We start from the raw sequence: 17,500 nt of genomic DNA, 5'->3' as shown, positions 1-17,500 counted from the left end.
AATGTGGTGTAATGTTTAGACTTGGCAGGTTACTTCTTCTCAATAAGTCTAAGTAAGTTAACTTTAAAACAGTTTATTTCTTTAAAAACAGTTATTAACATCTCCATCACAGGAGTATAAATGGTTTGGTCGGATGACCATTCCGTATGACAGCTTGACCAGAAAGTGACTAAAATATCCATATTGATGTTAAAGTCTAATTAGTTATCTCAGCACTTAATGATATATTGTAAACACAACATTAATACCGGAAGGTACTTAGATCCGTTGAGAGACAACTCTTTCTCACGGCTTGGTTGTGTTTACTCTTCATGAAAAATGTTACATTGCAATTGAATAGGAGTGTCTTGAGTTTCGCATCCTGCTTATGACTGAATTGGCATTCTCACGCTCGCTCCTAATTTCTACATTGGCCTTTTAGGTCATGGATTTAAACATGTAATTTTACATACATTACACATGCACCCTATTCCTTGACCCACAGCAGACAGTAATATCAATCTACAGCTGGATGAATTTGCGGGCAGTACACATGGACTACAAGCACTGGGAATTTTATGTAATGTGCATTTAGCGAAGAGGGCTCGGTTGATATTTTTTTTTCCCCAGACCTCTGGCACTGAGTACCAACAAAAGCTTTATGTTGGAACTCGGTGCCAGCAACCTAAAGAAATAAAAAAAGATACTAGGCCTACTTGTCCAAATACATATTATATAACAAGACAACATAGCGCTAAGAACTGTGATATTTTAATGCTAATGCTGAACAAAAGATGAACATTGAGCAAATTTCCATATTAACGATGTCAATCGATGTCTCATAATTTTGCGTGTCAAATAAGATTATTTGTGACATTTCGCATAGTAACTAAATATTCTAAGGCTCAAATTCCCGGAGGAGATGATAAAATTTCAACCCTTACGCATGGTCGTTCTCCTACAGAAACCCCATCAATTATTGTTAAATCTGAGATTGGAGAACTTTTGGCGAAAAAAATCGGATTGGTACATCAAGGTGTTATGTCGGTACTTAGTCAAGAAGTTTCTTAATAAGTTTTGTGCGCGTAGGTGTCATGGCTTAATTAATATTCATTAACTTCGGATATGTCCTAATCATATTTATGTATAAGAATTTTATGTCACATTTTGAGCGATGATCACAATTACAGTGAATTACTTACCTTTGTAGTTTTCTCTATTTCTGAGAGTACAGAGCTGTATTGGGAAACTGATGAATATGAGAATAAGAAAGATGAAAATAAAGGACACTTCTTGCAATTGCTTAATACCCCTTTTGTAACAAAATAATATATCGGAAAATTGATGAAAACAAGTACAAAATCTAGAAAAATAAAAAACCAACATCTTGCGATTTAATACTCTATCTTTTTGTGACAAAATATTTGGGAGATTTATAATAGTCGGTACACGGAATGTTCATGCTAATATGCATGTGCTTTAAATGCATAATATTCTAAAATGAATCACCAAGCAAAAGTGCAGAAAAAAAAAAATCCCGAAAGTAACGCAATATTGCTTGATAAAATTCGGAATCCCAAAGTGATCCATTCTCCGCAAATTATCCAGCCGAAACAGTCTTCTAGTAACAATGTAAAAATTTTAATTGTCGAAAGTTTTATTATACTTCTTGAAAGGCAGTTTAGTAATTGCTCTGCGTAATTGCCTTCCACGTAAGGGGAAAAGAAACTTGATTGCAACGCAAGGTAATCGTAGTTCTCCCTCCTTAAACTTACTACTTGAACTTTACTATAGTCGACAGTTACCATTATTAGCGGCAGTTAAAATTCGCGTTATTACCCGTTTATTGGTTTAGATTTGAATTTAAATTCCTAGATTAACCAATATTCTGGCAATAAATGACTTTATTACCCTTTCATTGGTGTAATACATTTGCTGAATGACAATATATTTTTTCATTTTTTGCTTTATTGGTGAAAATTAATTTCATTGCCCTTTCCATACGACACTTATAGAGTTCACATTATTTATTAGCCTTCATTAGCGATATTCAATTATACTCTCTAAATCTAACCTATGTTATGGTCATGAATCCCTTTAATGCCTTTTAATTGGTTTAGTATTTTCGCGTTATGTAAAAACATCAATGACAATATATTTTTCCATCGCTTCATTTATTGACAAAAATATAATTCATTGGCAAGTTTTACCATATTCTGCGGCAGTTAAAATTCGCTTTATTGCCCACTTATTGGTTTAAATTTGAATTTTCATTCTTACTTTCACCGATACTCTGGTTATGAATAACACTACAGCCTTAATAATTTTGGATTTATGCGTGAAAAACTGGATGACAATCTAGTTTTTCATCTTTTGTTTTATTGATTTTAATTCAATTCATTGCCATAAGAGATAAATAAAGCTCTATTTATTAGGCAAATAATCCTTCATTAGCAATATTCCATTATGTTCTCGCATATATTACTATAATTATGAGGAGATTACCCTAAATCCTAGTTTAATGACATGAATGGTTCGAGGAAAAATACACAAATATCCATGTGATGAAAAATAATCATAGCACACATTTCTTCTATATGAATATGTAGCTTAGAACGGGATACACTATGCATACATGTATAGAAAATGGTATTCATGAATTCAAAATGCATTTTAATAATATAATTGTTATTTACTTTTAAAATTATAGGCTTCTTTATTATACAAGATTTTGGTCCAGAGTTTTGTAAACACTTTTTCAAACCGTATATATTTTGCTGCACAACATGATAATAATAATAATAATAATAATAATAATAATAATAATAATAATAATAATAATAATGATAGAAACAGTAAAATAATTACGATGCTACTAATAGATAATAAACAAATAAAAGCAACAATGAAATGTTACTTTCAGCAGAATGAAAAACAACTGATTAAAACCCGAAAAATAAACTGTAAGCTGTAAGAAAAATTAGCAAAGAATTGAGGGGGAAAAACATACATAAGCATTCTTTTTTACCAAATTGTTTTTTCCAAAGGCTGAAAACCCTCCTAGATACCTAAATATTTTATTCATGACGTCAGCTTTATTGTATGGGTGGGAAGGAATGACAGGATGGGACCACGGACCTTTTGATTGCTCATTCAGTGCTTTATCACTAACCATGACAAGTGAGATTCATACAGAGACGAGGACAGCAAAAGAGGGAAATATGGATGAATAAGAGCTAGGGTTGAAGATACGGTTCATAAAGTCAGAAGTGAGTGTTTCTGGGTAAAGGTACAGTTAGACCTCGTTCCGAAGCAGTGCACCCTGTGACACCCTTACTTCGTGGTTGTAACCAAATAGATTATTATTATTATTATCATTACCTGCTAAGCTACAAACCTAGTAGGAAACGCAGAATGCTATCAGCTCAGGGGTCCCAACAGGGAAAATAGCTCAGTGAGGAAAGGAAACAAGGAATAATAAAATATTCTTTAAGAACAGTAACAATATTAAAATATATATTTCCTATATAAACTATAAAAAAACTTTAACAAAACAAGAGGAAGAAAAATTAGATAAAATTGTGTGACCGAGTGTACCCTCAAGTAAGAGAACTCTAACCCAAGACAGTGAAAGATCATGGTACAGAGGCTATGGCACTACCCAAGAATAGAGAACAATGGTTTGATTTTGGAGTGTCCTCCTAGAAGAGTTACTTACCATAGCTGAAGTCTCTCTTCTACACTTACCAAGAGGAAAGTGGCCACTGAACGATTACAGTGCAGTAGTTAACCCCTTGGACGAAGAAGAATTGTTTGGTAATCTCAATATTGTCAGGTGTATGGGGACAGAGGAGAATCTGTAAAGAATAGGCCAGACTATTCGGTGAATGTGTAAAAAACGGGGAAAGTGAACCGTGACCAGAGAGAAGGATCCAATGTAGTACTGTCTGGCCAGTCAAAGGACCCCATATCTCTCTAGAGGTAGTATGTTAACGGGTGGCTGGTGCCCTGGCCAACATACTACCTACTACCTACGATAGTGTAGAATGAGAAGGCAGAGGTGTTGGGAGGGGCAAACACAGGAGCTCCCCGGATAGTAAAGGTGTGGCTGGATGCACTTCTTCAGAGCAAGGTACATCATGAATTCCTGTGCCCAACTGTACGTATAAACAGGAAATAAATAAAAATTATTCATAAGACAAACAAAAAGTTCATGTGTTTTTCACTATTCGTTTTAAACCAATGGATTAATAAGAGAGACAACCTAATAGTATTTATTGCCCAACACAAAATAAGATAAAAAATGAGAGGAACAAACGAAGAAGGGCGGAGCTTAGCCACAAGGGTAGAGGCTGGAAATTGGTGGGCTGACAGGTGTTACAATGAAAGAAGAAATGACACTCCACTTAACCTTAACAGATTAGTAATAAATATAGAGCACCCACACACACACACATACACACACACACACACACACAGAGAGAGAGAGAGAGAGAGAGAGAGAGAGAGAGAGAGAGAGAGAGAGAGAGAGAGATGAGGTGAAGGTTGGATACTCTTTATAAAGAACTGACTTAGATGAAATCCTATGTAAGACTGAACTAAAAGACATCAATGATACATTCTAAAAAGTATACATTACAGCATCTCAATAAGTCAAAGTAAAAGAATAGTATATATATATATATATATATATATATATATATATATATATATATATATATATATATATATATATATATATATATATATGAGAGAGAGAGAGAGAGAGAGAGAGAGAGAGAGAGAGAGAGAGAGAGAGAGAGAGAGCAGGAAAAAATACAAGACCTTTAGCATTCAACATGGAAGAAAAAAAGCACTGGAATTCCTTGTTCCTTTCGCAATCTCTGCATGTGATGAATAAAGTCAAATGGGTGAGGGATTGCAAAAAAATGACGAAGGAGAGGAAAACACTCCTTTTCATTATGTCTTGGAATGAGGAATTCCTCGAATCAGTCCCAATGGAAAATTGCGTAATGAAAAAGAGGAAAGTCTCGAGATGACTTCCTTTGAGTAGTCAACGATAAGGAAAAATAGGAAGAAGTTTTCCTTTTTCAATAAATGTAATCTCCCTTATTTAATAAACAGCAAAAGTCTCTGCATAAATACAAAACAACAAGAACAACAACAAATGCATCCGTTTCTAGTCAGCTGTAGGACAAAGGCCTCAGACATGTTAATTCATGCCTAGTGTTTTGCCAGTTTTCATCACCATGGTGGCCAGTACGGAATGGTGACGGTGGGAGATTTTGCGTCTGATCTCTCACAGCAAACCAACCTCATCTGGGTGGCCCTGACTAGTACAGCTTCGCTGATCATGGTTATACGTAAACCCTTTCACAACGTTAAGGTATCCTCAGTCTTCACCCAGAAAGGGATATACATACACACGCGCGCGCGCGCGCGCACACACACACACACACACATATATATATATATATATATATATATATATATATATATATATACATATATAAATATATATAATATATATATATATATATATACATATATACACACACACCCACACACACACACACACACACACACACATATATATATATATATATATATATATATATATATATATATATATATATATATGTGTGTGTGTGTGTGTGTATCCTCAAAGCTTTACTAGTCAGGGCCATCCATACTAGTTTGGTTTGATGTGAGCGATCAGAGAGAATCTCCCATTACCAATCCGCACTGGCCAGCGTAATTATAACTGGCCAAACCCCTGACATGAATTGACATGTCTGAGGCCTTTATTCTGCCGTGAACTAGTAACTCCTGTACCTATTGTCCATTTTTTTTGTGTATATATAGGTGTACACACACACACACACACACATATATATATATATATATATATATATATATATATATATATATATATACTGCATATAATATATATAATAGTCTTATTTCTTTTCTGCTGAGTCAAGGATGAATATTTTCTGGCAGAAAGCTTCTGCAGCATCAGGTTCAGCATATACTTTCCATATCCCATGAAAATACCTTTACTAACTGCTAAGACATTCGCCATAAGGCCATCCTTTCTATATATATATATATATATATATATATATATATATATATATATATATATATATATAAACAATGATAATGCAATTAAGTAATCTAAGCGTAAATATTTCCGGTATTAGTTCAGTTTTCTTGGAATATTTAAGAGTTGTTTTCAAATACATTTTCTTAGAGAAAATATTTAATTTTTTTTTTTATAAAATAGTTTGACAATAATCTTTAATAAGAGAAAAATATCAGCAGTCTTAAACATAAAAAAAGGTTCAAGATCAAATCTAATTTAAAATAAATCGCGTTAATTTCCTGAAAAAATTAAATTAATGAATGTTGAAGGTAAATGATTCCATATTTAATTAAATAAGCGCACATCGACGTTAAATCTAACAATGAATGTATTTTATCTCCGAGAAGTAAGGACTAAACAATGATATTCCTATTCCGTTGTGTTGCCTAAACCTTAAACCTGAGTTTTCAACTCTCACATTTATGTACACCTTAGTATGTACCTCACAAAAGAATGAAAAAGTTTTCAATTTTGCGAACTAAATTACTGTTCCTTATATACGTGATGTAAATATTATTCCTTTTTACGTTTCTAAATTTTCCCTTTTATTTCTTAATGCCAATCTGACATTGCTCACTACTGCACTTTAAACCTGGTTTTCAAACGTGAATCTTATTCAATAATAATAAAAATATATAAAAACCAAATTAAACCATCTCAAAAAATCTTATCAAATGGTATTAGCTTTACTTAGTACTAAAACCATGAATAGAGATATTAGAGAACCAAAATATAAAATTATACTTGAAAAAAAAAGAAAAAAAAATATCGTAAATGCAGGTAGTATTTAGAACTACATTCTACATTTTATCTCAAAATTCACTCTATATCACATTGGAAATAACTTTGTCGTCAAAATTTTCACAATCGCAACAAAAACTTTATGTGTTCTGCGAAATATTTGACTTGGGCGATCATCCCGTGTTTTTAGGTTCAAGGACTTTAAAAAAGCAAGTTGTTTATATCATGTCATTCAGTTTACTCACAGGATAGCGTCTGACTCAAAATAATCTGGCAGAATTTTACATTCAGCATTTGCAAATGAAAAACAATGCATGGCAGAATTTTACATTCAGTATAAAAATAAATAAATAAATAACTAAATTAGTGGATGGTTGAATTTTCTTTCGACATTTGCAAAAGGAAAAGCGCAAATAGTGGATGACAGAAATATATATTCAGCATCTAAAAATAAAAATAGTGGATATTGAGAAACTTGTGGTTTTTTTTTTTCTTATCAAAGAAGGAGAAAAATCATAGTATACAAATCGTACAATTGCGAAAGAAGACTTCAGCCGCAACATCAATAAAAACTCTTCCACGGACAAGTCTGGAACAAGTAATGAAAACAAAAAAACTTCCAGTTAATCACTGACTGTTTATATAATTCTAACATTTATTTATGGCTCTTCTAGTGACTGTTAAGTTACATGAAAAAAGCTAGCAATTTTGAAATCCATTATAGTCTGTTCCTTTATCTAGCTTCCGGTAGTCTTCGCTTCTCAAAACAATAATTCAATTCATTATTTAGGCAAGATTAAGCAAGGCCAATTAAGGTTAATAGTCATCCATACTAATGGCTTTCAAGGTTAAAATAAAATAGTCCCATTAAAAAAAATAATGACATCCTTTACCCTAATTAATATTATCTAAGTAGTTAATGAGATTCGTGCCAAAAGTAAGGTCTCTTCTTTAACACCCAAAAGTTTTAACATTAATTTTCATTAATGGTCTTTTATGAACACGCAATGAGGTAATACTTATATGAAGAATTTCACGAATGCTTCTAATTACGCTAATGTAAGAGATCGTTTAGCAAATGAGGAACAATAAATTTCACATTCAAAATGTAATTTTTCAACATTAAACCCTTTCCTCCAAACAAGGGGTGGCAGCAAAAAAAAAAATTCAGCGTGATAGTCAATGTCCTATGCATTATTTACACTGCTGTTGAGAAATCGGTTATCAGAGAGCAAAATTTTACCCTTTCCTTAATCCCATTCTGGCATAGCCTTTATATAAAGATCCAACCTTAATAACAACCATTCAATCATCTATTTACCAATATTTACGTCTTTCCCTCTTATTCCCTCCTAGCACCTCCACATCATACAATGTTTGCCAACTAATCGTTCTTCATTCTCTTTAAATGTTTGAACCATCTCAAACACTGATGTGTTTTCTTTGAACTTACATAAACCTTTTCACCAATTTTACATTTCTCTATATTTCTCATTTCTCGTCTTTATAATTTGTTCTTATGTCACTTATAATGCAATCAAAATTTACCTCCGGGCCTTCAACCACTCATCATTCAAATACATTTAGCATCCACATTTCATTTATAACCGGGGTGTTGGCTCAATAACTTATCTATACATTCCATTCACGGCTTTAATAACGATGAAAGCTTCTTCCATATGTTCTGCATACAACGTAACAACTTCCTTTATTCATATTTTGTGTGAGTACCTACCACATACACAATCATACATATTTCATGTATAAACACACCGTACACGCACACTACACACACACGTGTATATATATATATATATATATATATATATATATATATATATATATATATTGTGTGTGTGTGTATAGTCATTAAGCTGAAGGGAGAAGTAAAGAATGATAATCACTTGTCGAATAATTCCAAATGTCACTGCACGGCACACAGCCATCCCCATTACAGCGGTACATGAACATAAAATTGTTTTACGGTTATAAAGCCTGAATATTCCCGGTCTCTACTTGACTTTGCTTTAAAATATATTCCGCGATTCAGAATCATTATATTCTATAATATTTTAACGGCAAACGATCTCGACAGTATTTTTTTCTTTACTGACAGTATTATCTGCGGAAAATTATGTTCATATTGTTTCAGCCTTATTTCAAAATACTACTGCCTTGTAACATATACCTTTTAATGCATCAATTTCAGGGAATCTGATAAAAGCAAGCATTCATTTATAAACGGGAATATCCACTTATATATTCTAAACAGTATCCTTCTTTTAAATACAATATCATATGAATAGTTTTAACCATGAACTGACTGCAGAATCTTCATATAAAAATTTTTGAATATCGAAATAGATTTATATATTTGTTTAAAGATTCTTCACCATTTCATACAATTCCACTGGCTAGTAAAATGGTAACACATTCGCCTAGCATTCGCGTGGCAGCAGATCGATCCCAGTCAAAGACCGTAGGTTTAAGCTGTTTACTGGGAGGATACTGCGTCTCTTAGGATGATACTGAATCCAGCCACCTTTACCTTTTGGCTTAGTGGAGGTCTTCGTGATTGACCGCAAGAATACTTAAAACCCTATATAAAAAAAATACCATCTCTGTTTCTAGGATTTTGGTTTGAACTAAAATGCATTCAAATCTTTATCTCTCCCTTAACATAAAAATCTAAAAACAGCGACTTATTCTCTACTTCTGCTTCTGACGTAAAATCTATGGTAGCTACAAAGATATTTTGGTTACATTGTTTCACTCACTAATGACATCGACGAAAACGGACTGGAGTCACGTGCTTTTGACAGGCAAAGTACCAGTTATTAAAAAGACTCCATTAAAAACAGTGTGTATAAAGCAGTAGGTTTTTCAACTCTTCCCTAATGTACAGAGGCCTAACTCTACAAACGCCCTCTTAAAAATTCCTGTTTGCAGAAAATTATGGGCTTCATCTGGGAAGATTTGAAACCACAAAGATGTTCTAGAAATAACGGGAGGCATACGCATATTCACCTATTGGAAACGTCCATGCCTGGTGATCTGTTGGACTGGGGTTGGAGACCCACTTTAGCTCGATAGTTTCGTGTAGTGTCTGCAACATAACCCTCCTTGTTAGGTAGGGAAGGGGGTTTGGGGAACATATAGGTCTACCTGCCGAGTTATCAGCAGCCATTGACTGGTTCTCCATGGTCCTAGTTTGGGTAAAGAGAGGAGTTTGGGTGCTAATTATTTGCATACATGATAATCCTCTAAGCGTCTAGGGCATTGTCACTGCCCTTGCCTCTTCCATTCAAGAGTGACCTTTAAACCTTTAGACCTTTAAATGTCAACTAAACTCACTAGGTCACGTTCGCGAAACAAATCATATTCGAACAACTAAAAAATCGCCACAAGACGAGATATAAAAACCAATCAAAGTCAACGCTAAGAAATTGAAAATTTCATCAACTGACATGGAAACTGTTGCTAACGATTCTATTTTCTGGAGAATGCGTCACTTCCCTGGAGCAGGGTCACCCAATTTGACGTGGGGCAAAGTATGGAAGATCAAGATTGGTATGGCGAAACATATCAATGCGCACAAACAGAAGGAGAATTCAAACTACATTTAACATCTGTTGTGGGACTTTAAATGGCGTCATCAATAGAGATGGGTTGTCCATAGACTAAATTATCAAATTAATGTTGTCAGGAAACTCAAATGCCCATTTACTCTATAATAACGTCCCATTTAGACAACCCTGCTTTCCTAACCATGTTCTCTTTACGGTAAATACTTAGAAATATTTTATTTTATAGAAAAACGCATATTTCCAACAATGAAACCCATTGCAAAAGATTCATTCCCAACTCCTCAGCCATCTCCCACTTTGACCAAACCTAATAGCCTTCTCAGCTGGTTAGGTCCAGAAAAAAAGGGGTATCATTTTAATGGCCTTACGCCTAAAAACATGTCGAGCAGAAAGTCGTTTCCTTTTGATACCACCCATGCCAGAGGGGGAACAGGGGATGAAAATATATACTTTCTACGACGCCATATTTCTTTCCTATTCTCAGCAATTTTAGTAATGGTAGAAAGACTTCGTACCGCAAGCTCACACACGTACATGTGTTTGTGAGTGTATGTGTGTGTATGTGATAGTTGTAGAATTCACTTTAAACCGCATGTTCCGAGATTAGACTCGGCGAAAGAAAGAAAGAAAAAACATAAATCTATTCCTTAAAACTCATTATGGCTTTGACCTTTGAAGAAAATTATGTATTTGGTGGCTAGGCTATTATGGTAAATAGCAGAGTGGAAATCCCACAGGACTAGCAAATTTCAATTCAAAATTCTTACTAGGAATTGGAAAAATTACACACACACACACACACACACACATATATATATATATATACTATTGACGCAGAGGGCTTCGGTTAGATTTCACCAGTCATCTCTATCTTGAGTTTTTAATGCAATACTTATCCATTTATCATCTACTTCACGCTTCATAGTCCTCAGTCATGTAGACCTGAGTCTTCCAACTCTTTTAGTTCCTTGTGGAGACCAATTGAAAGTCTTGTGAACTAATCTCTTGGGGAGTGCGAAGAGCATGCTCAAACCATCTCCATCTGCCCCTCACCATGATCTCATCCACATATGGTACTCGAGTAATGTCTCTTAGTTTCATTTCTGATCCTATCCTAGCATTCAACTCCCAATATACTGTTGAGGGCTTTGTTCTCAAATCTACTAAATCTGTTGGAGATTGTTTCATTGCCATACCATGACCCATCTCCATACAGTAACACCGATCTCACTGAACTGATCTAGTCTGATATATATATATATATATATATATATATATATATATATAATTTCAGACGATTTTATTTCCATATTTTACTTAACCTAGCCATTGTCCGATTTTCTTTTTTTAATCTTTTACTAAACTCTTATTCTAAAGACCCTATACTGGAGATCATAGCTCCTAAATATCTAAATGATTCTACCTCAGCAATCCTTTCTCCTTCCAATGATATTTCATTTTCCATTGCATATTCCGTTCTCGTTATCTGTCTTTCTTTTTATCTTGAACCCAACCTCGTGTGGTATTTCATGCATTCTGGTAAGCAAGCATTGCAAGTCCTGTGATGATCTGCTAATAAAAGATATATATATATATATATATATATATATATATATATATATATATATATATGATATATATATATATATATATATATATATATATATATATATATATATATATATATATATATTAATCCGATACTTCATGGGGTTAGTATAAATAATAGTTGGTGAAAAAACATACAACATATGATTCATTGTCCGACATTTAATAAAAAAAAAAATCCTCCGAAAACTTAAAGCAGCAAAAAACTTAAAAATGCACTAAAGCATTTTGTGCAATAAACCGCAAAGGTATGTGCGACATATACCGGAGAAAGCATGCGATAAAAATGCCAAGTCTGGACAACTTTAGGAGTGGCATTTTCCAACAGAAACAGAATTTCTTTAACGCATTGCAGTTACAGAGTACGTCATCTTTTCTATTCGAGAAAATGCTTGATAATTTAAGCAGTGATATTAATAACAGGCATCACACTCTGCTTAGCCTTTATTTTCCATTTCTTAGGCGTTGCGAATAAATTGAACTTTTTCATTATAATTATTATTATTATTATTATTATTATTATTATTATTATTAATTATTATTATTATTTTCAATTAGCTAAGCTAGAACCCTAGTTGAAAAAGCAGGATGCTATAAGCCAACGGGCTCCAGCAGGGAAAAATAGCCCAGTGAGGAAGGGAAATAAGGAAATAAATAAATTACTTAGAGAAACACTGAAGAATTGAGGTAAAACACTATAAGAAGAGTAACAAAACTAAAATAAATCCTTCATATATAAGCTATAAAAAGAGATTTGTGTAAGCCTGTTCAACATAAAAACATGTTATCAGTAGAAAAACAAAATTCAACCAACCTATAAATTAAGTGCTATCGTTTTACTTGGTTAAATATTCGATCAATATTTTTTTTTCATTACTAATAATAATAAAATACCTCAAAGTTAACATCGTTTAGAAACAAAGACTTAACATTGTTGGCTATTAAAATTCAATCAGATATTCATTACTTTAACAGAATTATTAAAAAAAGATGTCATGGAAAGTTGGGCTTGAATAAATGATATAAAAAATATCCCATGAATTACCTTCTTTTGTGAACTCAAAGGTAGCATTATACAATAACAATTATATAGACCTGTGAAATAGCGGTGATAAAATATGATGATGATGATGATGATGATTATCGTTGTCATTATCAAAGGAGATTTACCAGCTCTATGAGTCAAACTATAGCTGGCCGAAATGTAAAATATAATGTAAAAATAGGAAAAAATTCATATAAAAAATAGAGAAAAATATTACGAGATAAAAATCTGTGATAAATATTAATTTGATTTTTTTCTATAAAACCTATACCTCCTATGAACATTAAAACCCTCAGAATACGAAAAATGCCTAACAAGCCTTTCTGACCAGAACAAAAGTATCTTTGTCTTCTAAAAACTTTACAATCATAAAAAAGTGTCGATTGGTCAGAAGTGTCACACTCACTACTGATGTACGAGATATGCTCAATAAAAATCCATGGGTCAATTTCGTATGAGCATCATCCAATCTTGCTAGAATTACTTCAGTCCTTTTATGTTTCTATTCTGATAGAATATGAACACGTTCATTTTATTGCGAAGATCAAAATCGAATTAATAACTTCAAAATACCACCTAACATAAAAACCACTTCTATAGACTACGAAGAGTACTGTATATAATTTATCTTTCCAGTACTTATGGTTAGGGTGACCCAAATATGACCTAGACCAATATAGTAAAAGATGTGCCATTCGAGCATGGACAGCAGTAAAAAAAAAAAAAAAAAAAAAAAAAAAAATCTATAATTTTCTTGAAATCAATTTATCATTACTATGAGAGACTTCCTCATAACATTTACCACACTGTGGTCATTAATGATCACACTTTGTATCTGATAAGCCTCAACTATTGATCTAATACTAGATGACAAAAATATTATTAATAATCCACATATGGCAATTAATAATGCCATTGCTTATTCACTAAGTCTCACACTCTATTACATCGAGATTCTTAGTGTTCGAGAGATAGATAGAAAAATAGACAGATAATTACATTAATTATTCATCAGGAGAAAGACAGATGTTAAACTCAGGAAGTCATAATACATATCAATTTGAATGCCAGCAAAATAGTGCCTCGAGTAATATATTGAAGGGACACAGCTATTCAAAAGGCTTTTTGAGCTTGACATGGATTCACCTCATAGGAGACAAGTCAAATGCTAAATTACACTCAAAAATAGGTTCACAGGTTCATACCAACCTGAAAAATTAATAAATAACTAAAAAAATTGTCAAAATTATGGAGCATGAAGTCAAATCCTAACAACACTCAAAGTATGATTGTAAGTAGGTCGAGAACTGTCCTTGATCTATTTACAATCATATTTTGAGGTTTTGTTAGGATTTAACTTCATGCCCCATAATTTGCACCATGCACTAATTTTAGCTAGATCTCTATTATGGGACTCAGCAACCCCCAATTTCAGGAGATGGAATTGATGCAAAGAGAGTAGCATCATCTGCATATGCAACCAGCTTGTTTTCTGGGCCAAACCAACTGTCATGTGTATATAGTACGAAAAGTAATGAGCTAAGAACACTACCCTGAGGAACACCAGATATCAAATTCCAATAATCCCTATGGTGCCCAACAACAACAACTCTTTGGTTTCAATGATTTAAAAGATCAATAATGATGCTAGCAAAAGACCCACCCACTCCCAACTGTAACAAGGGCCTCATGATTAACACGGTCCGATGCAGCAGTAAAATAAAGGCCAATCATACGAACTTCCTGACCACAATCAAGGGATTTCTGTACAGCATTGGAGATTGTAAGAAGGGCATCACATGCTCCAAGGCCTTTACGAAAGCAAAATTGCAAACTAGGGAACAGATGATTATACCTTCAGCAAACTTATTTACGTTTTGCCAAAAGACATATAAAAACTTTAGATAGGCTAATATGGGAGTTATGGAAATTGGGCAGAAATCCGTTAGACTTGAGCTAATACAAAAGCATTAGCATAATGGAGTAACATTACTAATTCTCCAACGAGTACAAAAAGAACATCTTGCTAACTTGCGCAAAATAACAGATAACTTTGGAGCTAAGAAATCAGCAGTGTTTATCAAAACAATGGAGAAATACTATTTGGGTCTAACCCCCATAAACATCAAGGTCCATCAAAAGAGCTTTAATTTCACGAGATCGAAAAAATAAACTAGTTAGTTTAGCCTCAGGAAAACAGGAATGAGGTAGATAAAGTTTCTTATTATTCTGCTTACTGTGAAACACGTCAGACAAAAGGGTTGCCTTTTCCTATGGACAGCGAGTGACAGAGTCATCTAGTTTGAGTAAAGGAGGAACGGTTGCGTCTACACCAGAGTGCAGATTAGAAGATAGCCCACCGCTTATATTCCTGGGTTGTACCAAAGAGGGTTTCTTTTATGGCTAACTTGTACTATAAACTGAGTATAGTTATTCCAAGTCAAATCTGATATGTTACCCTTCCAAAGATAATAGGCCTCCTGCTTCTCCATAGATGCACGTCTACGATCATCGTTGAACCAGGGTTTATTTTTCCACTTGGTACCTCAGCACACGGGAATGGATACGCCTTTCAATTATATTGACTAGATTCTCATTTAAAACAACAACAGACTCAACACAATCATACAATTGTGACCACTTTAAGGCCAAAAGATCACTCAAATTTGCCTGTTTAAGATTTTATATAAATATTACATAAGTATGACACATCCGGGACAGGCTGCTCAATCTTTACTACTTATGAAACCAAGGCATGATCAGATGTCCCAACTGGAGAACCAACCTTACTTGTTGGGAGTAAGTGCATGCGAGGTCCAACCTGTTACCAGACCTGTGAGTAGCTTCACTTATGATTTACTTATAGCCTGATTTACAGGCAAAGTCCAAAGCCTTTAGGCCATGGTGACCAGTAATATAAAAAAAATCTGGCTGTGTTTCTCGACAGCAAATTTACTTTCAAAAAACACATTAGGTCTATCTCTTCTTCAATTGCCCCAAAAAATGGCTTATTGAGAAAGTCTTGTAAGATTTTTGGTGATCAATCTATTCTGAAAAAAGTGTTTTAATTCTTTCATTCTACCTTGTTTCGAGTATTGTTCTCTTGTCTAGTCTTCAGCTGCTGATTCTCCTCTTAATTTGCTGGACTTCAGGTCAATTAAATTTCTTATTCCTGATCTAGATATTAATATCTAGCACCGTCACTCAATTAGTTCGTTATGCTTGTTGCATTAGAGTTTTCATAATTCTGACCGTCCTTTGCATTCCAATCTTTCATGACTGTACCATCCTGATTATAATACTTAATATGCTGTTTATTCTGAATAGTCTTGCCTCCTCTATCATGAAGCTCAATACTGGGCAGTATTCTAGAGATCAATGATAACTCACAAGACCTTACAATACTATATATCTCTGAACACCATTGGATTCAGGAATAGGAAAATCTAATGTTGACATACAGCAAGTCTCTTTTTATAGTTTATATATGAAAGATCTGTTTTAATGTTGCTACTGTTCTTAAAATATTCTATTCTAATTGTTCATTACTTGTCATATAGTTTATTTAGTTCTTTATCTCTTTCCCTCACTGAGCTATTTCTCCCTGTTGGGGACCTTGGGCATATAGTATCTTGCTTTTTCAACTAGGGTTGTAGCTGAGATAGTATATATATATATATATATATATATATATATATACAGTATATATATACATATACAGTATATATATACATGAAACATGCCTACCACTCAACATAAAGAGTAATTCCTCGTGTTAAGATGCCAGAAGTTACAACTTTTATTTTTTTGGGGGGGGGATTTATTTTTTTCTGACTATACTTTTTAAAAGATAATGGTGGTATTATTCCGTACAGAGAATATGGTTGTATTATTGATTTGAGTTGCTCATCCACATCTGTGGGGATTTCTTCCGACAAGGATTCACACCAGGTACCAGACGGAACTACTGTATGTATATGTGCGTGCTCAATTTAGAGTAATGTTTGTGTACTATATTAATGATTTAATCAGGAATATAGAATGTGTTTTTCTCCAAAAAGCGATTCACATTGTGTAATAGGGGGTGCTACTGTATTCTATATATATATATATATATATATATATATATGTATGTATATATATATATATATATATATATATATATATATATATACTGTATATATAGACATACATACATATCTGTATATATACATATATATATATACTGATATATATATATATATATATATATATATATATATATTACATATACATATTTATACATACACTTACAGTGAATGAGTTCATGTTAAACAGGCTGATATAATTCTCTTTCTATAGTTTATAGATGAAACATCTATTCTAAAGTTGTTATTGTTCTTGAAATCTTTC

At 33.3% G+C, this 17,500-nt stretch overlaps 1 protein-coding gene across 1 annotated transcript in view; it reads left to right on the top strand.

Moving 5' to 3' along the window:
- Nucleotides 1-17,500, top strand: part of LOC137616487 (G-protein coupled receptor dmsr-1-like) — a 335,594-nt gene that overhangs the window by 30,848 nt on the left and 287,246 nt on the right. The gene's annotated exons all lie outside the window — the stretch shown is intronic.

The sequence above is a fragment of the Palaemon carinicauda genome, chromosome 22, assembly GCF_036898095.1.
Source record: "Palaemon carinicauda isolate YSFRI2023 chromosome 22, ASM3689809v2, whole genome shotgun sequence".
Taxonomy (NCBI): domain Eukaryota; kingdom Metazoa; phylum Arthropoda; class Malacostraca; order Decapoda; family Palaemonidae; genus Palaemon; species Palaemon carinicauda.
The sequence above is the reverse complement of the archived record's forward strand: the minus strand, read 5'-3'. Positions and strand labels throughout refer to the sequence as shown.